The 20,955-nt window shown below is 46.8% G+C and overlaps 1 pseudogene; it reads left to right on the plus strand.

The window, feature by feature from the left end:
* The first annotated feature begins 9,863 nt into the window (after positions 1–9,863).
* LOC116470658 (coiled-coil domain-containing protein 86-like) lies at positions 9,864–12,806 on the plus strand (annotated as a pseudogene).
* Positions 12,807–20,955: the final 8,149 nt, after the last annotated feature.

Below are 20,955 nucleotides of genomic sequence, written 5' to 3' on the forward strand. Positions count from 1 at the left end.
GGAAGAGAGATGAGAACTCTCTTGACACTTGACTGAAATGGAAAAGGAACCAAAAGATTGTCCAAGAAAAGACAGAGAAAAATGACCACCAAGCTTCCCTGGTAACATAGCTAAAAGCAAAATCTTTCTGAGCATGCAGCCGTATTGTATTTTTATTTAATGATCACTTAAATGCTCAACTCCACTAATATAAACATTATTAAACATATACAGAACATAAAGAATTTTAAAAAGTGAGATAAAATAATTATGTAAAGTTCTGATCTCTATTTCCACACTTCGATGGTTCTGCAGCCAACTTCACAGGCCACTGCTAAAGCCAGCTTTGGAAGATGAAACATAGGATGCACAGGCAACGGGACTTGGTGAGGACTGCATGGAGCTGGGGCCAGATGCCACTGTCAGGGAAGATCTAGCTCATGCTAAGAAACCCAAACTAGCATAAACCTCTTCAAAACTTGGCACCATGGCTGTGACCAAACTCCCCCCCAGCTTGCCTACTGACGGCATCACAATGGTGGGGCAGTATTTCCTGGCACTCAGTTGCACCTGGGGCAAACAGAAAATGTTAAACAGGAAATGCTAATGTGTGTGAACGTGTGTGTGCCTGTATGTGTGTGCACGTACATGTGTGTATGTGCGCACACGAGTGTGAATGTGAGTACATGTCTATGTGTGCACGTGAATGTATGTGTATCTTGAGTATATATGCATGTATCTGTGTGTGCACGAGTGTACATGTGTATGTATGTAAGTGTGTGCATGTGTGTTTGCACTCACCAGTCTGGGTACTCGTTTGTGAGAGTGGGGCAAGGAGGAGCTGCTGGTGTCACACAAGGCTTGCGGTAACAGAGAACATTTTTTCTTCCCAGTAAAAACAAATCCCAGCCTTCTAGTGGTGACTCGCACCCTCTCAATCTCTCTCTCCACCTGCTCCTTGTTCCCCCATCTGCCCCTCCTTCTCTCTTCTTCAGAATGTTTTCTGCAGTGCTTTTTCTCATCTTAGCTTGCTCTCTCCTTCGTTCAGCCTTCTAATCATCTTGTCCATTCTTCCTGTTTCTCACTCCTATTTCTGTCCCGTCATCACTCTCCTCTCCTTGGAATGTTTGCTAAACGGCAGAGGAAAGCTGAGAGTGTTTAACACAGATATTCTTTATTCCTCCTGCACATCATTACGGAAGCATCTACAATAATGTCCACTTGCACACACAGCCCCTGACCCTCTGACCTTCCACGGGGGGCTGGTGTTGGGGATGGGGTGTGGAGGCAGCAGAGGGACATTGGGGAAGGTCCATGGATCCAGGCTCAGCTCAGAGGCTGAGTTCAAAACTTGGCACCATGGCTGTGACCAAACTTCCCCCAGTCTGCCTACTGAAGGCATCACAATGGTGGGGCAGTATCTTCTGGCCCTCGTTTCACCAGGGGCAAAGAGAAAATGTTAAACAGGAAACGTTAATGTGTGTGTGTGTGCCTGTATGGGTGTGCATGTGCATGTATGTGTGTGCACACACAAGTGTGCAATGTGTGTACACATGTGAATGTCTATCTTGAGTATATGAGCATGTACCTACATGTGCACATGAATATGTGTGCACATGAATGTAATGCGTGCGTATGTGTGTGTGTGTGCATGTGTGTTCGGACTCACCAGTCTGGGTGCTGTGGTTTGTGAGAGTGGGGCGAGGAGGAGCTGCTGGTGTCACACAAGGCTTGTGATGACAAAGAACCTATTTTCTTCCCAGTAAAAACAAATCCCAGCCTTCCAGAGGTGCCTTGCACCCTCTCAATCTTTCTCTCCACTGGCTCCAAAGTAAGGGGCTGATTATTTTAAAAATGTAACAGTGACGAGTGGTTTTTCACTCAGTTTGGTTTGTTAAGGCCATTCCTTGGGATAAAGGAAACAAAAGGGGGGGATGAGAAACAAGCATAAAAACAAGAAATAGCAGCATAAGAAAGTGAAGAGGAACATGATGATGATGATAAGATTAGACTGGAAGAAAGGAAAAAGAACAGGTGCAAGAATTAGAAGACCTGTTATGATACCTTTTTTCCCCTCCCCGATTCACGAAATAAAAAAAATCCAAGACTATGAGAACAAAAAACAAGCAAAAAGATACACAAATAGTCAACCCCTAAATTTTGTTAAGAATGAGGCAATGCTGCCACTCACAGCTAGCTCAGGTGCCAGCAGGAGGAGGGCACCCTCCAGACTGCAGGAGAAAAGAGAGGACTCCTCCTGGCCCTGGCTACGCCTCCACCTGTCACCGAGGGCTGCGGTACAGAACCGGCAGCTTCCTACCCATGCCAGGCCGGGCTAGGCCCCAAAGCGCTCCTACTCCCCCTTCCCAGGCCCCAGATTTGCTGCTGCTACCACCATTAGCGCTGACGCCAACACAACCAGCGCTGCTGTCACCTTCCATCCACCGGCCCACCCTGGCCAACACAGGTGCCCTCCTGCCACTCCTTTCGAGCTGCAGTCTCCATTGCCATCGCCACCACAACCGCAGGAGGCGAGTCGCAGAGCTGTGCCATCGGCAAACTCCGGTCTCCAGCTCACCATAGATAACTCCTCCTTTACCTCCTCCTCGGGCCTGGCTCGGAAAGCCTGGGTGGGCAAAGCCAAAAAACCCTAAAACAGGATGCAGAAAGTGGCAGTGTTAGAGCCTCACCTTGTCATGCTGGCCACTGGGTGGCAAGGGCTGGTTTCAGCGAAGGCACTCACACCCACCTTCTGAAGTCCAACCTCTCCTCCTGGCCCAAGCTGGCCTCTTGACCTGGGATGGGGACTGGAGACACCACATGCCAGGCGCTCCTTGGGGAGTAGGAACAGCAGAAACTCCGACCCAGCCAGTCCTCCCCACCCAAGTACCTGTTCTCATTCCTGACTCTGCCACCCACAGGGCCTTGAGCCCCTGCGGTGCCCACTATTCCATGCCCGGGGGTCCCAGATGGTCTCCGCAACACGAACAAGAGGGCGAGGGCCGGGGAACCACGGTGGGTGTGGGGGCCCTGCTGTGCTCAGAGAATTGCTGCGAAAACTCTGTGCGCCCGCCACGCTCCAACACGAGCAGAAGTGCACCCTCTAGAGCCTTGACTCTAGGAAGAGAAGGGCCCCTTCCTCAGAGGCCACTGCTGTACTGGCCACCTCCACAACCCACTGCCGGCGGCAGCAGTGCAGCGCCCACCAATACCGCCCCAACCTGGCCCCTAGTGCCAGCAGCGTAGCCCTCGGACTGCGCCCACGACACACCCAGAGCCAGCTACGGGCAGTGTAACCCTAATAGCACCCCCAAACTATCCCTCTGCTGCTGGCAGTGTAGCACCCGATAGTGTCCACAACCCATCCCCGCCACTGGCATTGCAGCACCCGATATCGCCCCCAACCCGCTCTTTCCCCCCTTCCCCCACCCCCGGGCAGCACAGCCCCAGATAGTGCCCTAACCTGCTCCCATCGCGGGCAGCGAACGCCCGGGGTAGTGCACCCAATCAACCGCACCCCCACCTCCTCCCTCCTCCCCCAACAGTGCAGCACCCGACAGCTCCCCTAAACAGCCCCCTACTGTTGGCTGGCATTGTTGCTGGCATTGTAGCCTGGGATAGCTCATTCAACCCGCCCTCTGCCTTGGGCAGTGCAGCAGCTGATAGCCCCCCTAACCCACCCTCCCCGCCGCCAGCAGTGCACGATAGCGCACACAATCTGCCTCCAACCCCCCCTACCTTGGGCAGTGTAGGGCCCTGATAGCACAGCCAACCCCTCCCACCACCCACCGCCAGCATCGCAAAGCTGGATAGCACCCCCCCACCAGCCCCCCGCGGCAGGCAGTGCAGACCCAAGAGCACACCAAACCTGCCACCCCCAGGCGGGCAGTGCAGCCGCAGACAGCGCACCTACCCCACCACCTTTCTACCACTGCAACTGAGCTTCAGTCTCCATCACCACCACCAACTGCAGCCACGCAGGCCTCAGTGGCAAACACTCCAGCCTCCAGCATGCACAAGTGGCCCCCGCTTCTCGTCCTCTAGCCGGTCAGGAGCAGCTCTCCCTGCCGGCCATCCTTCTACTGCTCTGGCCGCCCTCCCACCTCTCTCTGGCCGCCCTCCCACCTCTCTCTGGCCGCCCTCCTACCTCTCTCTGGCCGCCCTCCTACACGCCGGTGCGCGTTGCATTCTCCCTCGCCACCACCAACTGCAGCGAGGCGAGCCGAGGTGATGCAAGGCTCCAGCCTCCAGCGTGCAGCAGGTGGCTGAGCTCCCCTTCTCCGGGTCCTCCAAGCCGAAAACAAATTAGGTCTGCAAGCTGATACAGAAGAGCCTAAAATGACGCGAGGCCTCCTCAGCATGCACATGGGCTTACGCGCATGGTTTCTAGACTACATGTTCTGATTGGATGAGAGAAAACCTCTAGGCCTTCTCTGATTGGGCTTTATTTTCACACTCTGATTGGTTGTCCTGAGACTTGCTCTCATCCAATCAGAACATGATAATAAAGTCCAATCAGAGTAGGCCTCTGGTTTTTCTCATATCCAATCAGAACATGTAGTCCAGAAACCTCATATGCATAACCACTGTGTATAAATAGTGCTGAAGGGGAGTCAGGCCATTCCACGTTGTGTCTGCTCCGTGAGCTTCTGTGTGCCCAGCTTAGCGAACCAGGACCAGGACCAGGGATAGCCACCATCGCACGCTTGAGGCTTATAGCTTTCGGCACCGCGGCTCGCCTCACCGCGGTTGGTGGCCGCAGAGACTGCAGTGAGGCTGGAATGGTAGGAAGGGGAAAATAGTTTTGGGGTAGATGGAGGGGTACAGAGAGTGCTTAGTGCCAAAGGGAAAAGAGGATGGCGAGCAGGAGAAGGCATTGCAAAAAGACGGTGAGAAAAAAGGTGGAAAAAAAAATTTTGGGGGGTACATGGAGAGGGAAAAACGGGTGGTGAACAGGAGGGAGAGAAGGTTTTGCAGAAAGACAGTGGGGAAAACGTTTTTGGGTATATGGAAAAAGAGAGTGATGAGAGAGGAACGGGGTGAGCGGGGGGGAGCGAAGGTTTGCAAAAATACGGTTTTTCTCAGATGCTTTATTTCTGTTGAGATGCTCATATATTTGTCCTTTATTCTATTAATGTGGTGTTTGCATCCACTGATTTTTCAAATATTAAATCAATGGTGCATTCCTGGGGTAAAACACATTTGCACGTAGTGCATTATCTATTTTATATGTTGCTGGAGTTCATTTGGCGGTGTTTTGTTGAATATGTTTGATTTTATAAAACAATGAAAAATACCAGTCTATATTGTTTTGGTGTCAGAGTAATCCTGGCTTTATAAAATGAATTGGGAGGTGTTCTCTCCCCTTTTATTTTCTGCAACAGTTGGTGAACAATTGATACCAATTGCTCAGAGTGTTTGATAGAATTCACCTGCGAAGCTCCCTGAGATGGGATTTTTATTGTAAGTTTTTAAAATTACTATCTGATCTTTTAACTTCTGTAGATCTATTTATATTTTTTATTTCTCTTTTACTCTATTTTAGTTTGTCTTTTTCTAGGACTTCATCCATTCTGTCTAGGCTGTCTTAATTTTTTTGACATAAGATTTTAATTGCATTCTCTTTTAATCATTTTTGTTTTGTAATACTGGCAGTGATGGTGTTCTCTTTTATTGATGATTTTAGTAATTGGATTCTCTTCTCTTTTTTTTTTCTTGTTTAGCCTAAATAAACATTTGCCAATTTTGTTATCTTTCCAAACATTTAATTTTGGTTTATTGATGTTCTTTGTTGTTTCATATTCCCTATCTTTCTGTTGGCTTAACTCTTGTGAAATGTTTGTCTTTAGGAAGATTGTATTTGGTTAATAAAATTTAAGTTGATTTTGGAGTATCAACTTTTATGTGAAAGTAGAAGCATGAATTGGGAAATAATGGGTTCTCAAGTATTTTTTTGGTGGTGGCGGGGGTGGGTGGGGGAACAAAATGAGTATCCATGTAGTCCTTGGTTCCCCAAATCATTGAGCTAACTTGGTCAAAATAAGTAGCCTCTCATTCCTTATCTCAACAGGGTGGTCTTTCCTTGCTTGGAGACATTATGGTGAATTCACTTGATGTAGTTTCTTTTAATCATATCAATTTACTTCATGTCTCATTTTCTTTTTTTTTTTTTCTTTGAGACAGAGTCTCCCTCTGTCGCCCAGACTAGAGTGCAGTAGCCCTCGGCTCACTGCAATCTCTTGCTCCTGGGTTCAAGTGATTCTCCTGCCTCAGCCTCCCAAGTAGCCGGGATTACAGGCATCCGCCGCCATGCCTGGCTAATTTTTGTATTTTTAGTAGAGACAGGATTTCACCATCTTTGGCCAGACTGGTCTTGAACTCCTGACCTCATGATCCACCCGCCTCAGCCTCCCAAAGTGCTGGGATTACAGGCGTGACCCACGGCGCCCAGCCCATGTCCCGTTTTCAACCAGTTGTTGTACCTGGAATGATTGCTAGAATCACATTCCGTCTCGCACAGGTAAATAAGTAAATTCTGTCATTTAATATCTAAATTATATATATTTATTTATATATACATATATTTTACTTGTAATTCAATGAAGATAAAGCTTTGTATGCTCTGTGTAAAATATGCTGTCTATATTCTCATGATAGTAAAGAAAAAATTGAGTAATTGAATGTATTTGAATTTTACATATATCCTCCATTTAGTAAGAGAAATAAAATCTTAGTACTTGATTTAGTAAATTCCTACATTAAATTTCTAATTTAAATTAAGATGTTTCTTAGCAGAAACAAAGTTTATCTTAATGGGATGATAATTCACTAGTTTATCTCTGACGAGCATCAGCTAGTATTTAATCTATTATGAAATTACACAGCACCAAAATAAAATAGAATACAATTATTTAAAACACAAAAAAATATTTTATTGATTAATTTAGACATCAGATGTTTACATTATAAAATCAAAGTATTTTGGGGGTTTTGTTTTTGTTTTTAGGCTATTAGCAAATATTAACAAACGTGAACCATAGTAAAAGTTGTACAGTAACACTTGAACATTCCGTTTTCAAATAAACTGAATTTATGTGTCAGATTGAAAAGCTTTTAGATGAGCGATTTTTCTGTTTGTGTCCAAATATTTGTATATCATGTAGACAGCCCAAGAAAATATGCAGATATGTAAGCCATTGAATAGAATGGTAAAGAACACATTCTTGAAAGAAGAGAATAAGCATCCGAACCATTTTGCATTCTCACTAGCAATGTAAAAGGATTTCAGTTTCTCCGCATATTTATCACTTGTTATTTTACATTTATTTTGATTGTATCCTAGTGGGTGTGAAATAGTACCTCGTTTTGATTTGTATTTCTGTAATGACTAGTGATGCTGTATACTACATATATATATATATATACACACACTTATATTTATGCACATACACATATATAGCTTGTATACCTTGTTTGGAGAAATATCTCTTCAAATTATTTGCCCATTTTTTAATTCGTTGTTTGCCTTTTAGTTTTTGAGTCATACGTATTCTTTGAATATTCTGAATACTAGATTATCATCAGATACATGACTTGACAAATATTTTTTCTCATGCTGTAAGTGGTTGTTTTAGTCTGTCTGGACTACTATAATAAAACCCATAGATTGAGTGGTTTATAAACAACAGGAATTTATTTCTCACAGTTCTAGAGGTTGGAAAGTCCAAGATCAAAGCACTTGCAGATTCAGTGTCTGGTGAGGGCCTGCTCCGTCATAGATAGCTGTGTTCTCATTGTAACCTTGCATGGCAGAAGGGGCAAGGAAGCTCTTTGGGTCCTCTTCTATAAGGGAACTAGTCTCATTCATAAGTGCAGAGCCATCATGACTTAATCTCCTTCCCAAAACTCCACCTCTGAATACTGTCACATTGGGGGTGAAGATTTCAGCAATTTTGGAGAAACATAACCCTTCAGACAGTAGTACTTGTCTTTTAACTTTCTTGATAATGTCCTTTGATGCAAAAAAGTTTTTAATTTTGATGAAGTCCAACTTATTTTTTCTTGTGTTACTCTTGCTTTGGATGTGGTATCTAAGAACACATTGCAAAATCCAAGGTCATGAAGATTTATATGTACATACATATATGTGTGTGTATGTATATGTACATACACATATATGTGCATGTGTGTATATATATGTACATACACATATATGTGCATGTGTGTGTATATATATATATATTTTTTTCTTTTTTCTGAGAAGGAGTCTCTTTCTGTCACCTAGGCTGAAATGCGGTGGTGCAATCTCGGCACCACTCCCAAGTAGCTAAGATTACGGATTACAGGTGTGCACCACCACACCTGGCTAATGTTTCCTTCCTCTTCTTATTCAGTAAAGACTGAGCTCACATCCTGCTGGATACTTTACCACCTACAGAAGTTTGTTATAATTGCAAAAAGAAAAGATTAGTAATGACCATATGTAGTAAAACAAACAGAAACTACAAAAACAGGACCAGGAAAAGATATGGAACATGTGGAAAGAATAGAACCAGTCGGGAGCAGTTTATATTTCTAACCGAACTGCATTTTATAGTGGCCAGTGAGAAGCAAGGCCTCCAGCTAGTCAGGAGGCTGAGGCAGGAGAATTGCTTGAACCCGGGAGGCAGAGGTTGCAGTGAGCTGAGCTCACGCCACTGCACTCCAGCCTGGGCGACAGAGTCAATTGCTGGGCCGGGCAAAGTGGCCGACACCTGTAGTCCCAGCACTTTGGGAGGCTGAAGTGGGCACATCACTTGAGGTCAGAAGTTTGACACCAGCCTGGGCAACGTGGTGAAACCCCATCTCTACTAAAAATACAAAAAGTTGGCTGGGCATGGTGGCTCATGCCTGTAATCCCAGCACTTTGGGAGGCCGAGGCGGGTGGATCACCTGAGGTCAGGAGTTCAAGACCAGCAAACATGGTGAAACCCCATCTTTACTAAAAATACAAAAATTAGCCCAGTGTGGTGGCGAGCACCTATAATCCCAGCTACTCAGGAGGCTAGGGAAGGAGAATCACTTGAACCTGGGAGGTGGAGGTTGCAGTCAGCCGAGATCATGCCTTTGCACTCCAGCTGGGTGACAAAAGTGAAACTCTGTCTACAAATATGTTAAAAAAAAAAAAAAATATATATATATATATATATACACACACATATATGTAAAAAGTTAGCTGGCCATGGTGGTGGGTGCCTGTAATCCCAGCTACTCTGGAGACTGAGACAGGAGAATCACTTGAATCACTCCAATCATGACATCATGGAAAAGGCAAAACTAGGCAGCACAAAGAACTTTTAGGGTAGTGAAACATCTTGTATGACTGTAATCGTGGATACACGTCATCATGCATCTGTCAAAATCCGTAAAACGTACAACCCAAGGAGTCAACCCTAACATAAAAGATGGACTTTGGTGAATGATAATGTACTGATATTGGCTCAGTAATTCGAATATGTACCACACTTAGAAAGATGTTCATAAAGAGAAAACTGTGAGGGGAGGGGTATGTGGAAACTGTACTTTCAGCTCAATTTTTCTATAAACGTAAAACTGCTCAAAAAAGGCGTATTAATTTTTTTAATATCCTAACAGAGGATCAGAGGATGGGCAAACAAAGCCTGGGCAAAACATGGCAGAAAAAGCACAAAATACAACAAAAAAGTAAATTTTTTTCCAATAAGTTGTTGTTGCTCTAAAGTGTTACAGTGATTCTAGTTGGCAACTAAGATTTACAGGTTGAAGGGAGAGAGGGGAGGTCAAGGGGAAGCTGGAGGATGGTCTGAAAGAGGGAGAGGGGAGTTGTTCAGGCAGAAGTGGGTTGGATCCTGACTCTACCACTCACTATGCGATCCTGTCAAAGAGAAACAAAATCCGGCTCCAATTACAGGGGTAAGGGAAGGTTTTCATCAGTACCAGCTGTTGCACTAGGGAAGGATTTGCAGAGGTGACTTTGAGTTTCAAAGGGAGAATGAGGGAGTAGGGAAGGGATTGGGGGTCGCTCAGTAGAGTCAGGAAAGTGACAAATTGCAAAGGGTTGGTGTGAGTGCTGTTGGCCCCCGTGCTGCTCCCCATCTGGAAACTGCCATCCTCCCAGAGGGACGGGAGACAGAGACCTTGTCTCAGGTGCCAGCCAGAACAAACAGTACATCCTTTTGGCAGCATCCAGTTTTCTCAGGCAGGCAATTAAGGGGCGCCCGAGTTATCTGAGGGGTGTGGCCTCCAGCGCTGGTAACTGTTAGTGTTTGTTCAAGTCTCCATAGGCCAAGGCTGAGGCCTGGTGGAGAACGGGGCTCAGAGGGGCCTGGCTGGAGTCTGGTCCAGAAGGTTCTTTGTCAATAGAGCGAGTTAACGGGGCCCTGGGAGCCTCCATTTTTCCCTTGCGTATCTGTGAGGAGCAAGAGATGACGTGATCCAGGAGCCTCCCGGCTCCACATCCCGCAGACGCGGGGCTTCCGCAGCTGCCCTTTCTGATAAAGGAGCCGGGTGGGCTCCCCGACGGCACCCACTGGAGGCCCTGAAGTACCAAGGCTCCTGGAGCGTGTCCTGCGCTGGAGTCCTGGAGGATGCCACAGATCTGGAGGGGGTGGTGGGGTCCTGTCCCAGACTCGCCTTAAACGCTGTGAGGACAACAACCCCCCCCAGCCCGCCTCCACCCCCAGCCTGCCTCAGGCAGGAGGCACATTAGTCCCCTCTGCAAGCTGCAGATTCCCCACCCTGGCTCCAACTGACCATAGTTTTTTTTTTTTTTTTTGAGAAGGAAGGAGTCTCGCTCTGTCGCCCAGGCTGGAGTGCAGTGGTGCAGTCTCGGCTCACTGCAAGCTCCGCCTCTGGGGCTCACGCCATTCTCCTGCCTCAGCCTCCCGCGTAGCTGGGACTACAGGCGCCCGCCACCACGCCCGGCTAATTTTTTGTATTTTTTAGTAGAGACGGGGTTTCACTGTGTTAGCCAGGATGGTCTCGATCTCCTGACCTTGTGATCCGCCCGCCTCGGCCTCCCAAAGTGCTGGGATTACAGGCGTGAGCCACCGCGCCCGGCCCAACCATAGTTGAAATCGAGCTGGAGGCGACAACGACATCTTAGAAACCTGAGTCCCCGCCTCGGGGTATTGATGCCCTTTACTGATTGTAAAGCCAGCGTGGAACTTTGCAGCCTTGGCTCAGAAACGCAGCTGAGTGTCCTGAAGCAGGTGCGACCAGAGGACTTTGGCAGGGGAGCAGTGCCTCCCTGTGGTCAGTGCATGCCGGCCTCAGTGATGGGAGAACCTTAAGGCTGGTGACATTCAGTACCCAAGCAGGCAAATCACAGAGGTGGCTGGGAGTGTGCAGGGCTAATGGGCAAGCTAGATCAATGGAATAATGTCTTTCAGACAGGGAAACGTTTTAAAAATCGATAATGCTCAGGGCTGGCGGGGGCACACGGAAACTGGCACTGCCATAAACTGCCAGAGGAGAAAGGAAAGTGGGTGCTGGCCCTGGGAGAGGTTTCTTGTTTTGTTTTGTTTTTGGGGGGTTGTTTGGTTTTTTGCAGAGGCAGGGTCTCACTATGTTGCTGAGGTTGGTCTTGAACTCCTATCCTCAAGTAATCCTTGTGCCTTGAGTTCCCAAAGTGCTGGGTTATAGGCGTGAGCCACCAGGCCTGGTCCCCAAGAGCCTTTGGGAACTAGGAATCAAAAGTCTTTCTCTGGAGTGGGGTTGGGGGTGCGGTGTATGTGTGCAGAGGTTTGGAAACTTTGTGGCTTGGCCGTGGATCTCGTGGCCCGAGAGCCTCACCTCAGTTTCATGGGCGAGATTGGCCCTTGTGGAGTTCGAGTCCAACCCAGAAGAAACAAGGAAGCCTGGGTCTCCTCCAAGTGTTGCAGCAACCCAGCCTGGGGTCCCCCCAAAGGTAGCCAGAGACAAGCCCAGGATCACCCAGTCTGCAGCAGGGTGCAAAGGTTTGGGGTCCCCCACAAAGGCAGCCAGAGCCAAGCCCAGGGTCCCCCCAGCATCAGCAAGATCTACACCTGGAGTCATCTCAAAGACAGCCAGAGTCTAGCTCTGAATCCCCACAATGTCAGCCAAAGCCAAGTGAGGAGGCACCACAGTGTTGTCAGGGCCAGGGAGAACCAGCCTCGGAGTGGGCCCAGAGTCCAGAAGAGCTGACCTGGGGGGGGGGGGCGCGGCAGCAGCAGCTATACCCGGGCCCAGGATCACCAGAGCCTTACCCCAGTTGGCAAGTGCCGAGTTCAGAGCCATCACGGCCTGACACCCAAGGCACCTGGCTCCCTGCGGGGTCAGCAGGAGCCAAGCAAGCTGCCTCTGGCTGGGGAGAGGTAACAGGCGGCCATGGGGCAAAGAAGGGAAAAGGTTCTTCAGCCCAGGCTCCAGTATCCAAGAAGTTGAAGGAGGAGGAGGAGTTTCCTGTAATCCAGAAGGGGAGGCCCAAATTGGGGTGGGTGTGGAAGGACCACTGCAAGAAAAAGTTACCCCAGATGGTTCAGGACAAGCCCCTGGGCACATCCTGGCAGTGGAAGATGAAGGAACAGCAGGAAAGGAAGCTTGCCAAGGATTCTGACACTAACCTGGAGGAGGAGAAGGAAAGGCACTGCCAGGAGAAGAAACAGCGCTGGGCCAAGAACCTGAAACATCACCTGCAGAACGAGTGGAAGGCAGAGATTGTCCAGGTGATCCAAAACCCCACCAAGCTCAAGCTGGCGAAGACACAGCAGCTGTGCTCCACTGAGAAGCAGGACACCCTGCCCTTGCTGCAGAACCAGCCGTCCCAGCAGCCAGGAGCCAAAGTCTGACCTCCGGATGGCCCCAAGGCCCTCCATGGCCAGCAACTGTGTCAGACACAGCACCTCAAGCCACTGGCCAGATGCCTCTGCTGGAGCCAGCACTCCAAACCTATGGCTGCAAAATGGTGACCCCACCCTGGCCAGGGCTCCTGGGCCTTTGACGTCTTTTAGGTAGGTCTGTGTGGGACAGAGGCCCAGAGGGGGTCTGGGATCTGGCAGAGATGGGGGTGAGAACAGATTCAGCCCCCTCCCTTCTTCCTCTCCTTCTCCAGGTGCCTTCAGAGCAAGAACAGGATATTCTTCAGTTCCTCAGTGAGCTGGCGACTAGCAGGTGACTCCCACAGATGTTGTATGTCCTGTCTCAGGGCCCTAGGTCCAACCCAGGCCCAAAGGCTGGCAGTCAGGAATCCAGCTTCCCCTAGTTTTCCAAAGGCTGCTCTGGGCACCTCTGCGCCCCACTAGCTCTGTCTCCCAGCAAACTGAATCCAGCTCCTCCCCACTTTTCAACACTGCAAGATGAAAATGGGGAGACTGCAGGTAGCAGTTTCTCCCTAGCACCCTCTTTCCTAAACCAGACTCCTCAGAAGTATCAAAGATCTAACTCATGTCTACCCAGTCTACAACAAAAATATTTATTGAGTGTCTGTTGCATACAGGTAGGATTTGAGTCACCAGGGAATACAGACAATAGACAAAAGTCCTTCCCCTCAATGAGCTTTCATTCTGGTGGAGAGAAAACATAGTAAACAAGCAAAATGTGTCATGTGTCAAAAAAAAAAAAGTCTTTCTCCAAATGCATACACATTGATTTAGCTATTCCACTTGTAGGAATTTATTTGTAAGACTGTATAAAGTATATACAGAGTCTTACAGTATAAGGTGTAGATCTTGCTGATGCTGGGGGGACCCTGGGCTTGGCTCTGGCTGCCTTTGTGGGGGACCCCCAAACCTTTGCACTTTGCTGCAGATTGGGTGATCCTGGGATTGTCTCTGGCTGCCTTTTGGGGGACCCCAGGCCAGCTTGCTGCAACACTTAGAGGAGACCCAGGCTTCCTTGTTTCTTCTGGTTTGGACTCAAACTCCACAAGGGCCAATCTCTCCCGTGAAACTGAGGAGGCTCTCGGGCCATGAGATCCATGGCTAAGCCACAAAGTTTCCAAACCCCTGCACGTGTACACCGCCACCCCCCAAACCCAGAAAAAGACTTGTGATTCTGTATAAAGTGTGAAAAGGAGTAGTAAGTTAAAGAATTAAACAGAAACGTTCATTATCGTAGCAAAATTAAGAAAATATGCAACTGTTTAAACACATTGACATCCTTATTCAATAGTAAAACAACTATTTTGTCATTGAAATGGCTTTACAAAATATTGGTAAATTAAGTAAAATGAGAGTTTGAAATAATATGTGCACTCTGTGTTACAGGCCAGGTGATCCAGAGCAGGCAGTGGAGGGCCTGAGGCATACAAGGGACCTTACTAGGGATAAACCTATGAAAAAAGCAACCAGAAACAGGCTTGGGCAGAATAAGTCAAAACGGGTTGCAGGCTCAGCAAAACCTGAGCCAGCCAGCCAGGACGCCAGAACAAGCATTGCCCCCTCAGAGTTGGCTGGGCCAAGAAGAGGTGGCCAGATCTTTATACCCAGGCTTCAGGCACCTGAGGGGGCTCCCCAGGGAAGGCCCTGAACACTGGGGGTGCTCTCTTTGGCTCAGGCATACCCTGAAGCAGCCAGCCAGGCAGGCACTAAGCAAACTCCCACAACTGGACAGCAAGTCCTCCCCAGGGAGGGTCCAGGCAGTGCATCTCTGCATCCACCACATTCTGCTGGCAGTAGTAGTAGTTATTTTCAGACAATAAATTGTGTCTATCTATACAATAATAAATAAGCATATGGAATCCATAGGTGTAAATATTTATAAGATAATTAGAAATATAAGAAAATGGTTGGAGTAAACAAATATTTAAATTCCTGGGATAGGCTGGGCGCGGTGGCTCACGCCTGTAATCCCAGCACTTCGGGAGGCCAAGGTGAGTGGATCACGAGGTCAGGAGTTTGAGAACAGCCTGGCCAACATAGTGAAACTCTTTCTCTCCTAAAAAAAATACAAAAAAATAGCCAGGCGTGGTGGCAGGAGCCTGTCATCCCACCTACTCAGGAGACTGAGGCAGGAGAACCACTTGAATCCAGGAGGCGGAGGTTAACAATTGGTTGAGTTTGTCTACAGACCTGGGATCAAACAGAAAGAAATGCCTAGGTTAAGATGAGAGGTTGTAGAGACCAAAGTTTTACCATGCGGATGAAGCTTTCAGCTAGCAGGCTTCAGAGAGAATAGGTTGCAAAATGTTTCTTACCAGACTTAATGTCTGTTTTTTTTTTTTTTTTTGAGACGGAGTCTTGCTCTGTCACCCAGGCTGGAGTGCAGTGGTGCGATCTCGGCTCACTCCAAGCTCCGCCTCCCGAGTTCACGCCATTCTCCTGCCTCAGCCTCTCCGAGTAGCTGGGACTACAGGCGCCCGCCACCGCGCCCGGCTAATTTTTTGTATTTTTAGTAGAGACGGGGTTTCACCGTGGTCTCGATCTCCTGACCTCGTGATCTGCCCGCCTAGGCCTCCCAAAGTGCTGGGATTACAAGCGTGAGCCACCGCCCCCAGCCATGTCTGTGTTGATGTTAATGCTGGAGAGGTGTAGAGGCATGCCTGACTCCTACTCCCCAAGAAGGCCTGAACCAGTCTCTCAGGTTACATTTGAAGAGCCCTGGCTGAGGGGTCTTAAGATGGTTGAGGGGCCTTAGAATTTTGTTTTTGGTTTACAAGTGGTTCCAAAATGCTGGTACATAAAAACATCTGTGGGACATGTGAAAAAGCAGGTTTCCGAGTTTTGATTGACCTCGTTTTTCTAGCCTACTCTATGATACTGTCACAGCAACTGTCTCCTCTCTTCTGCACCATCGTTCTCCCCTTTCCCACTGGATTCTTTCACCTCATTATAGAAATATATTAACTCCCATCTTTTTGAAAAATAGCCTCAGTTTACCCACTTTTCTCATCAACTACCACCCAATATCTTTTTTTCTTTTACAAAAATCTCAGTGTGTATCCAGCATCCCTCCACCACCTGACTGTTGAACACACTCAAATCAAACTTCTAATCCTTGTCCCCAAGAGTTTTAATCTAAAACACCAGTTGCTCCCATGTTGCCAAATCCAATGGTGAATTCTCAGTCCTCATCTGAGTTGATCCTTCCATGTCATGTGGCACAGATGATCCCTCCCTCCCTTTGAAACACTCCTGCACTTGCCTTCCAAGACCTCACACCCTACTGATTCCTCTCCTGCCTCACTGGTCACTCTTTCTCCCCTTGATTGTGACTTCCTAATGCTAGAGTTCTCAAAGTCTTGATATTTAAACTGTTATTTTTTCCCTTTGGTTTCTCCTCCTCACTCTCAGCTTCATAGTGACTTCATAAAGCCTGTGTCATGGCTTGCTTTATTGTTTGTACACTTAGTACTCCCTACTCTGCAGCCCAGCCTTTTACACAGAACCCCAGACTCGTAGCTAAATGTCTCCTTGATAGCAATGATCTTCATCTCAAAAGATTCAGACTGAGCTCGTTTTCTTCCCTATCAGTCAGTCGCATCCTTCCCAGTGCTCGAACACCATGGAGACATCCCTGAATCCTTCCCTCACACATATACATTCAATCCATCATATCCTGTCAACCCGATCTTAAAACATATTCAGAGAAGGAAATTAGGACCCTACCTAATAGTGCATACAACAATTAACTCAAAGTAGATCAGTTACCTAAATATAAGTGATTTAAAACTATATAACTCTTAGAATAAAATATAGGGTCAGGAGTTCAAGACCAGCCTGGCCAACATGGTGAAACCCCGTCTCTACTAAAGATACAAAAAATTAGCTGGGCGTGGTGGCATGTGCCTGTAATTCCAGCTACTCGGGAGGCTGAGGCAGAGGAATTGCTTGAACCAGGGAGGCGGAGGTTGCAGTGAGCTGAGATGGCACCATTGCACTCCAGCCTGGGTAACAGGGTGAGACTCTGTCTCCAAAAAAAAAAGAAGAGGAAGTTTTGTTCTCTGAAGTTTATGCCTTTGGGTTCCCGAAGCCCCTCTATATTCACAGCATTTAAATATTTCTGGAAGCTGATTTTCCCCGCTCTTGGTGGAGCTGTGGCAGGGAGGGTATGTGTTTTGTACCTGAGTCTGTCAGCCAGACTTCCATGCAGACATGTCATTTCTGTCTTTCCTGTTTCTAGGGAAGAATATAAAAGCTCTGAATATAGCTTGTGTAGGTAGTCAATGACTGGAAGGGGCAGGTGTCACTGGGGACCCCCAAGGCCACCTTCATGTTCAATGATCCAGTACAGAGACCCAGAGAACTCAGAAAAGCCATTACATTCATGGTTGCAGTTACCATGCGAAGGGTAGCAGAACATGCCCCCCCCCCCCAAAATATGCTGCTGTGACATAAGGATTATTGTCAGCTGAAGGCAATTGAGAAGAAATGAGTAAAAGAAAAGTTCTCTCCCCTCCCCCCATCTGCCAGAAAGCAAGACATAAATTTACAAAAATGTCCCTCTCCTCTATACCAAGAAGGACAAAGGTTGGTCACTGGAGATGACTTTGGACCCTTACCAGCCTAGAGACTGGACCAGAGGAATTTGCATAACACGTTTGACTAACCAGCCTCTGTCTTCTACTAGGGCCCCATAACTTGCCTCCTTCACATCGTTTTTTCTTTGTTTTAGTTGAAGAATCTAGGCCTAGCATGGTGGCTCATGCGTGTAATCCCAGCACTTTAGGAGGCCAGGGCGGGAGGATCGATTGAGGCCAGGAGTTCAAGATCAGCCTGGGCAACAGAGGAAGGTCCTATCTCAAAAAAAAAAAAAAAAATCTATATACGGCACATGGTGACTCATGCCTATAATCCCAGCACTTTGGGAGGCTGAGGCGGGCAGATCACTTGAGGCCAGGATTTTGAGACCAGCCTGGACAACATGGTGAAACGCCCTCTCTACTAAAAATATAAAAATTAGCCAGGTGGGGTGGCTTATGCCTGTAATCCCATCTACTTGGGAGGCTGAGGCAGGAGAATCACTTGAGCCAGGCGACAGAGAGACTTTATCTCAAGAAAAAGGAAAGAAAAAGAACAATCTATATAAATAATCTGGGGTCCTAGACCACCTCTTTGAGAATTACTCATTCCCTGGATATCCCATGTATATAAGAGGTATACATGTTAGTAAACTTCTGTTTTTTTTTTTCTTGTTAATTTGTCTTTTGTTTACAGGGATCCTAGCTAGGAACTAGAAGGGTAAAGGGAAAATTATTGTTTACTCCCCTGTACATACAAACCCAACCAAAAAAAAGTTAATGTCACTATATTTACTTCCAACAAATTAGACTTCAGAACAAGGAAAATAATCAGGGATGAAGAGAGCCATTACAAGTGAAAAGGTGATCAATTCTCCAAGAAGACTTAATAGTCCTAAATGTGTACACACCTTCATACACAGAGCTTCAAAATACTTGAGGCAAAACCTGAAAGAACTAAGAAGAAAAATAGACAAATCCACATTTATAGCTGGCATTTCAACATTCTTCTCTCACTAACTGAATGAGAGACTAGCCAGAATTCAGTAAAAATAAAGGCAACCTGAAAAGAGCTTGGTAATCAACTTAACTGGTATTTTTAGAACACTCCACCCAAAAATAGCAGGACACACCTTATTTTCAAATGTACATGGGGCCAGGCGTGGCAGCTCATGCCTGTAATCCCAGCACTTTGGGAGGCCGAGGTGGTGGATCACCTGAGATCAGGAGTTTGAGACCAACCTGGCCAACATGGTGAAACCTCGTCTCTACTAAAATACAAAAAAAACTAGCCAGGCGTGGTGGTGCACTCCTGTAGTCCCAACTACTCAGGAGGCTGAGGTAGGAGAATCACTTGAATCCAGGAGGTGGAGGCTGCAGTGAGCCGAGATTGTGCCACTGCACTCCAGCCTGAGCAACAGAGTGAGACTCTGTCTCAAAGAAAAAAAAATGTACATGAAACATTGATCTGGACAGATCATATTCTAAGAAATAATAAAACCTTAAGATTGGCAAATAGTCTATAAACTTAAGCAAAGCAGTAATTACATTCGATCAAGCAATTTTTTTTCTCTAACATGGAATCAGTACTGTTACAGCTATGTGAAAAATCTCAAAAGACTCTACAAAAAGAAAAAGTTCCTGGAACCGTAATGAGTAAGTGTAGCAACCATACATAGTCAGTATACCGAAATAAATCATACTCCTTTATACCAGGAATGGGCAACTTTTTTTTTTTTTTTTTTTTTTGAGATGGAGTTTTGCTCTTGTTGCCCAGGCTGGAATGCAATGGTGTGATCTCAGCTCACTGCAAGCTCCACCTCCCAGGTTCAAGTGATTCTCCTGCCTCAGCCTCCCAAGTATCTGGGATTACAGGTGCACGCCACCACTCTCAGCTAATTTTTGTATTTTTTTGTAGAGACAGGGTTTCACCATGTTGGCCAGGATGGTCTTGATCTCCTGACCTCGTGATCTGCCCGCCTTGGCCTCCCAAAGTGTTGGGATTACAGGCGTGAGCCACTACTCAGCTGGCAACTTTTTTTTCTGAAGAGCAAAATAGTCAATATTTTATTTTTATAAACCATGTGATCCCTGTTGCAACTGACTCTGCTCTTGTAATGGGAAGCACCCATAGACAACACGTAAATGATAAGGGAACATGGCTGTGTTCTAGCAACATTTTATTTATGGGCACTAAGATCTGAATTTCATACAGTTTTCTTGGGTCACAAAAATGCTAGTCTTTTGAATTTTTCAACTGTTTAATAATGTGAAAAATGATTCTTAGCCAAAGAAAAGCAGCAGATGGGGAATCAGATTTGCCTCATGGGTCATTATTTGCAGACCTTTGTTATATAACAACTGGAATTTATTTATTTATTTATTTATTTATTTATTTATTTATTTTTTGAGACGGAGTCTCGCTGTGTTGCCCAGGCTGGAGTGCAGTGGTGCGATCTCGGCTCACTGCAAGCTCCACCTCCTGGGTTCATGCCATTTTCCTGCCTCAGCCTCCTGAGTAGCTGGGACTACAGGCGCCCACCACCACGCCCAGCTAATTTTTTTGTATTTTCAGTAGAGACGGGGTTTCACTGTGTTGGCCAGGTTGGTCTCGATCTCCTGACCTCGTGATCTGCCCACCTTGGCCTCCCAAAGTGCTGGGATTACAGGTGTGAGCCACTGCACCCGGCCACAACTGGAATTTTAAATTATAAAAATACCATTTACAATAGCCAAAAGAAAAAAGACAAAGTGTACAGGTATAAATTTAACAAAATATGTGCAGAATCCACATGCTGAAAACTACAAAACTGATGAAGATCAAATAATACTTAAGCCAACAGCTTTTTATGGATCAGAAGGTCGATATTGCTAAGATGTCAATTTCCCCCAACTTGCTCTATAAATGCAAGGCAATCCCAATAAAAATGCCGGCAGGAATTTGTGCAGATATTGAAAAGCTGACATAAAACGTGTAAACCAACACTTTGGTACACTGGCCCTAGGAAAGTAAGGATTGATTGATTGAAGCACAAATTTTACTTTTTTTCAATACCCTTTAGTGAGTTTTTTGCACACTCAGTGACTACTCCGCAACCACAGAGGGACCTGGGGAGGAGTAGCCCCGCCACGACCCCCAGTTAATTTTTTTGTATTTTTAGTAGAGATGGGGTTTGGCCATGTTGGTCAGGCTGGGCTCAAACTCGTGGCCTCAAGTGATTCACCAACTTTGGCCCCCTGAAGAGCTGGGATTACAGGTGTGAGCCACCGCGCCTGGTTACAGTTCACCTTCTGGCATAAACAGACAAAGCCCGCGTCATTTTAATGCTAAAACCCCATCCTAAAGTCAACATGGGATGTTACACATGTTTACCCACTGCACATGCGCCTGGCTTCCCTGGTGAATATTCATAGATTTCTCCAACCCTGCTCAATCTGTGTGTAAGGTTAACCCTAGAAGACCTAGATACCAACTTCCCCCTCCCTCTGCCAAGCATGCCTTTTCAGGTTTCCGTGGAAGCCATGTTCCCCAATCTGAGAAT

The sequence above is a fragment of the Hylobates moloch genome, unplaced genomic scaffold (assembly GCF_009828535.3).
Source record: "Hylobates moloch isolate HMO894 unplaced genomic scaffold, HMol_V3 SCAFFOLD_6, whole genome shotgun sequence".
In the NCBI taxonomy this organism is placed as follows: Eukaryota; Metazoa; Chordata; class Mammalia; order Primates; family Hylobatidae; genus Hylobates; species Hylobates moloch.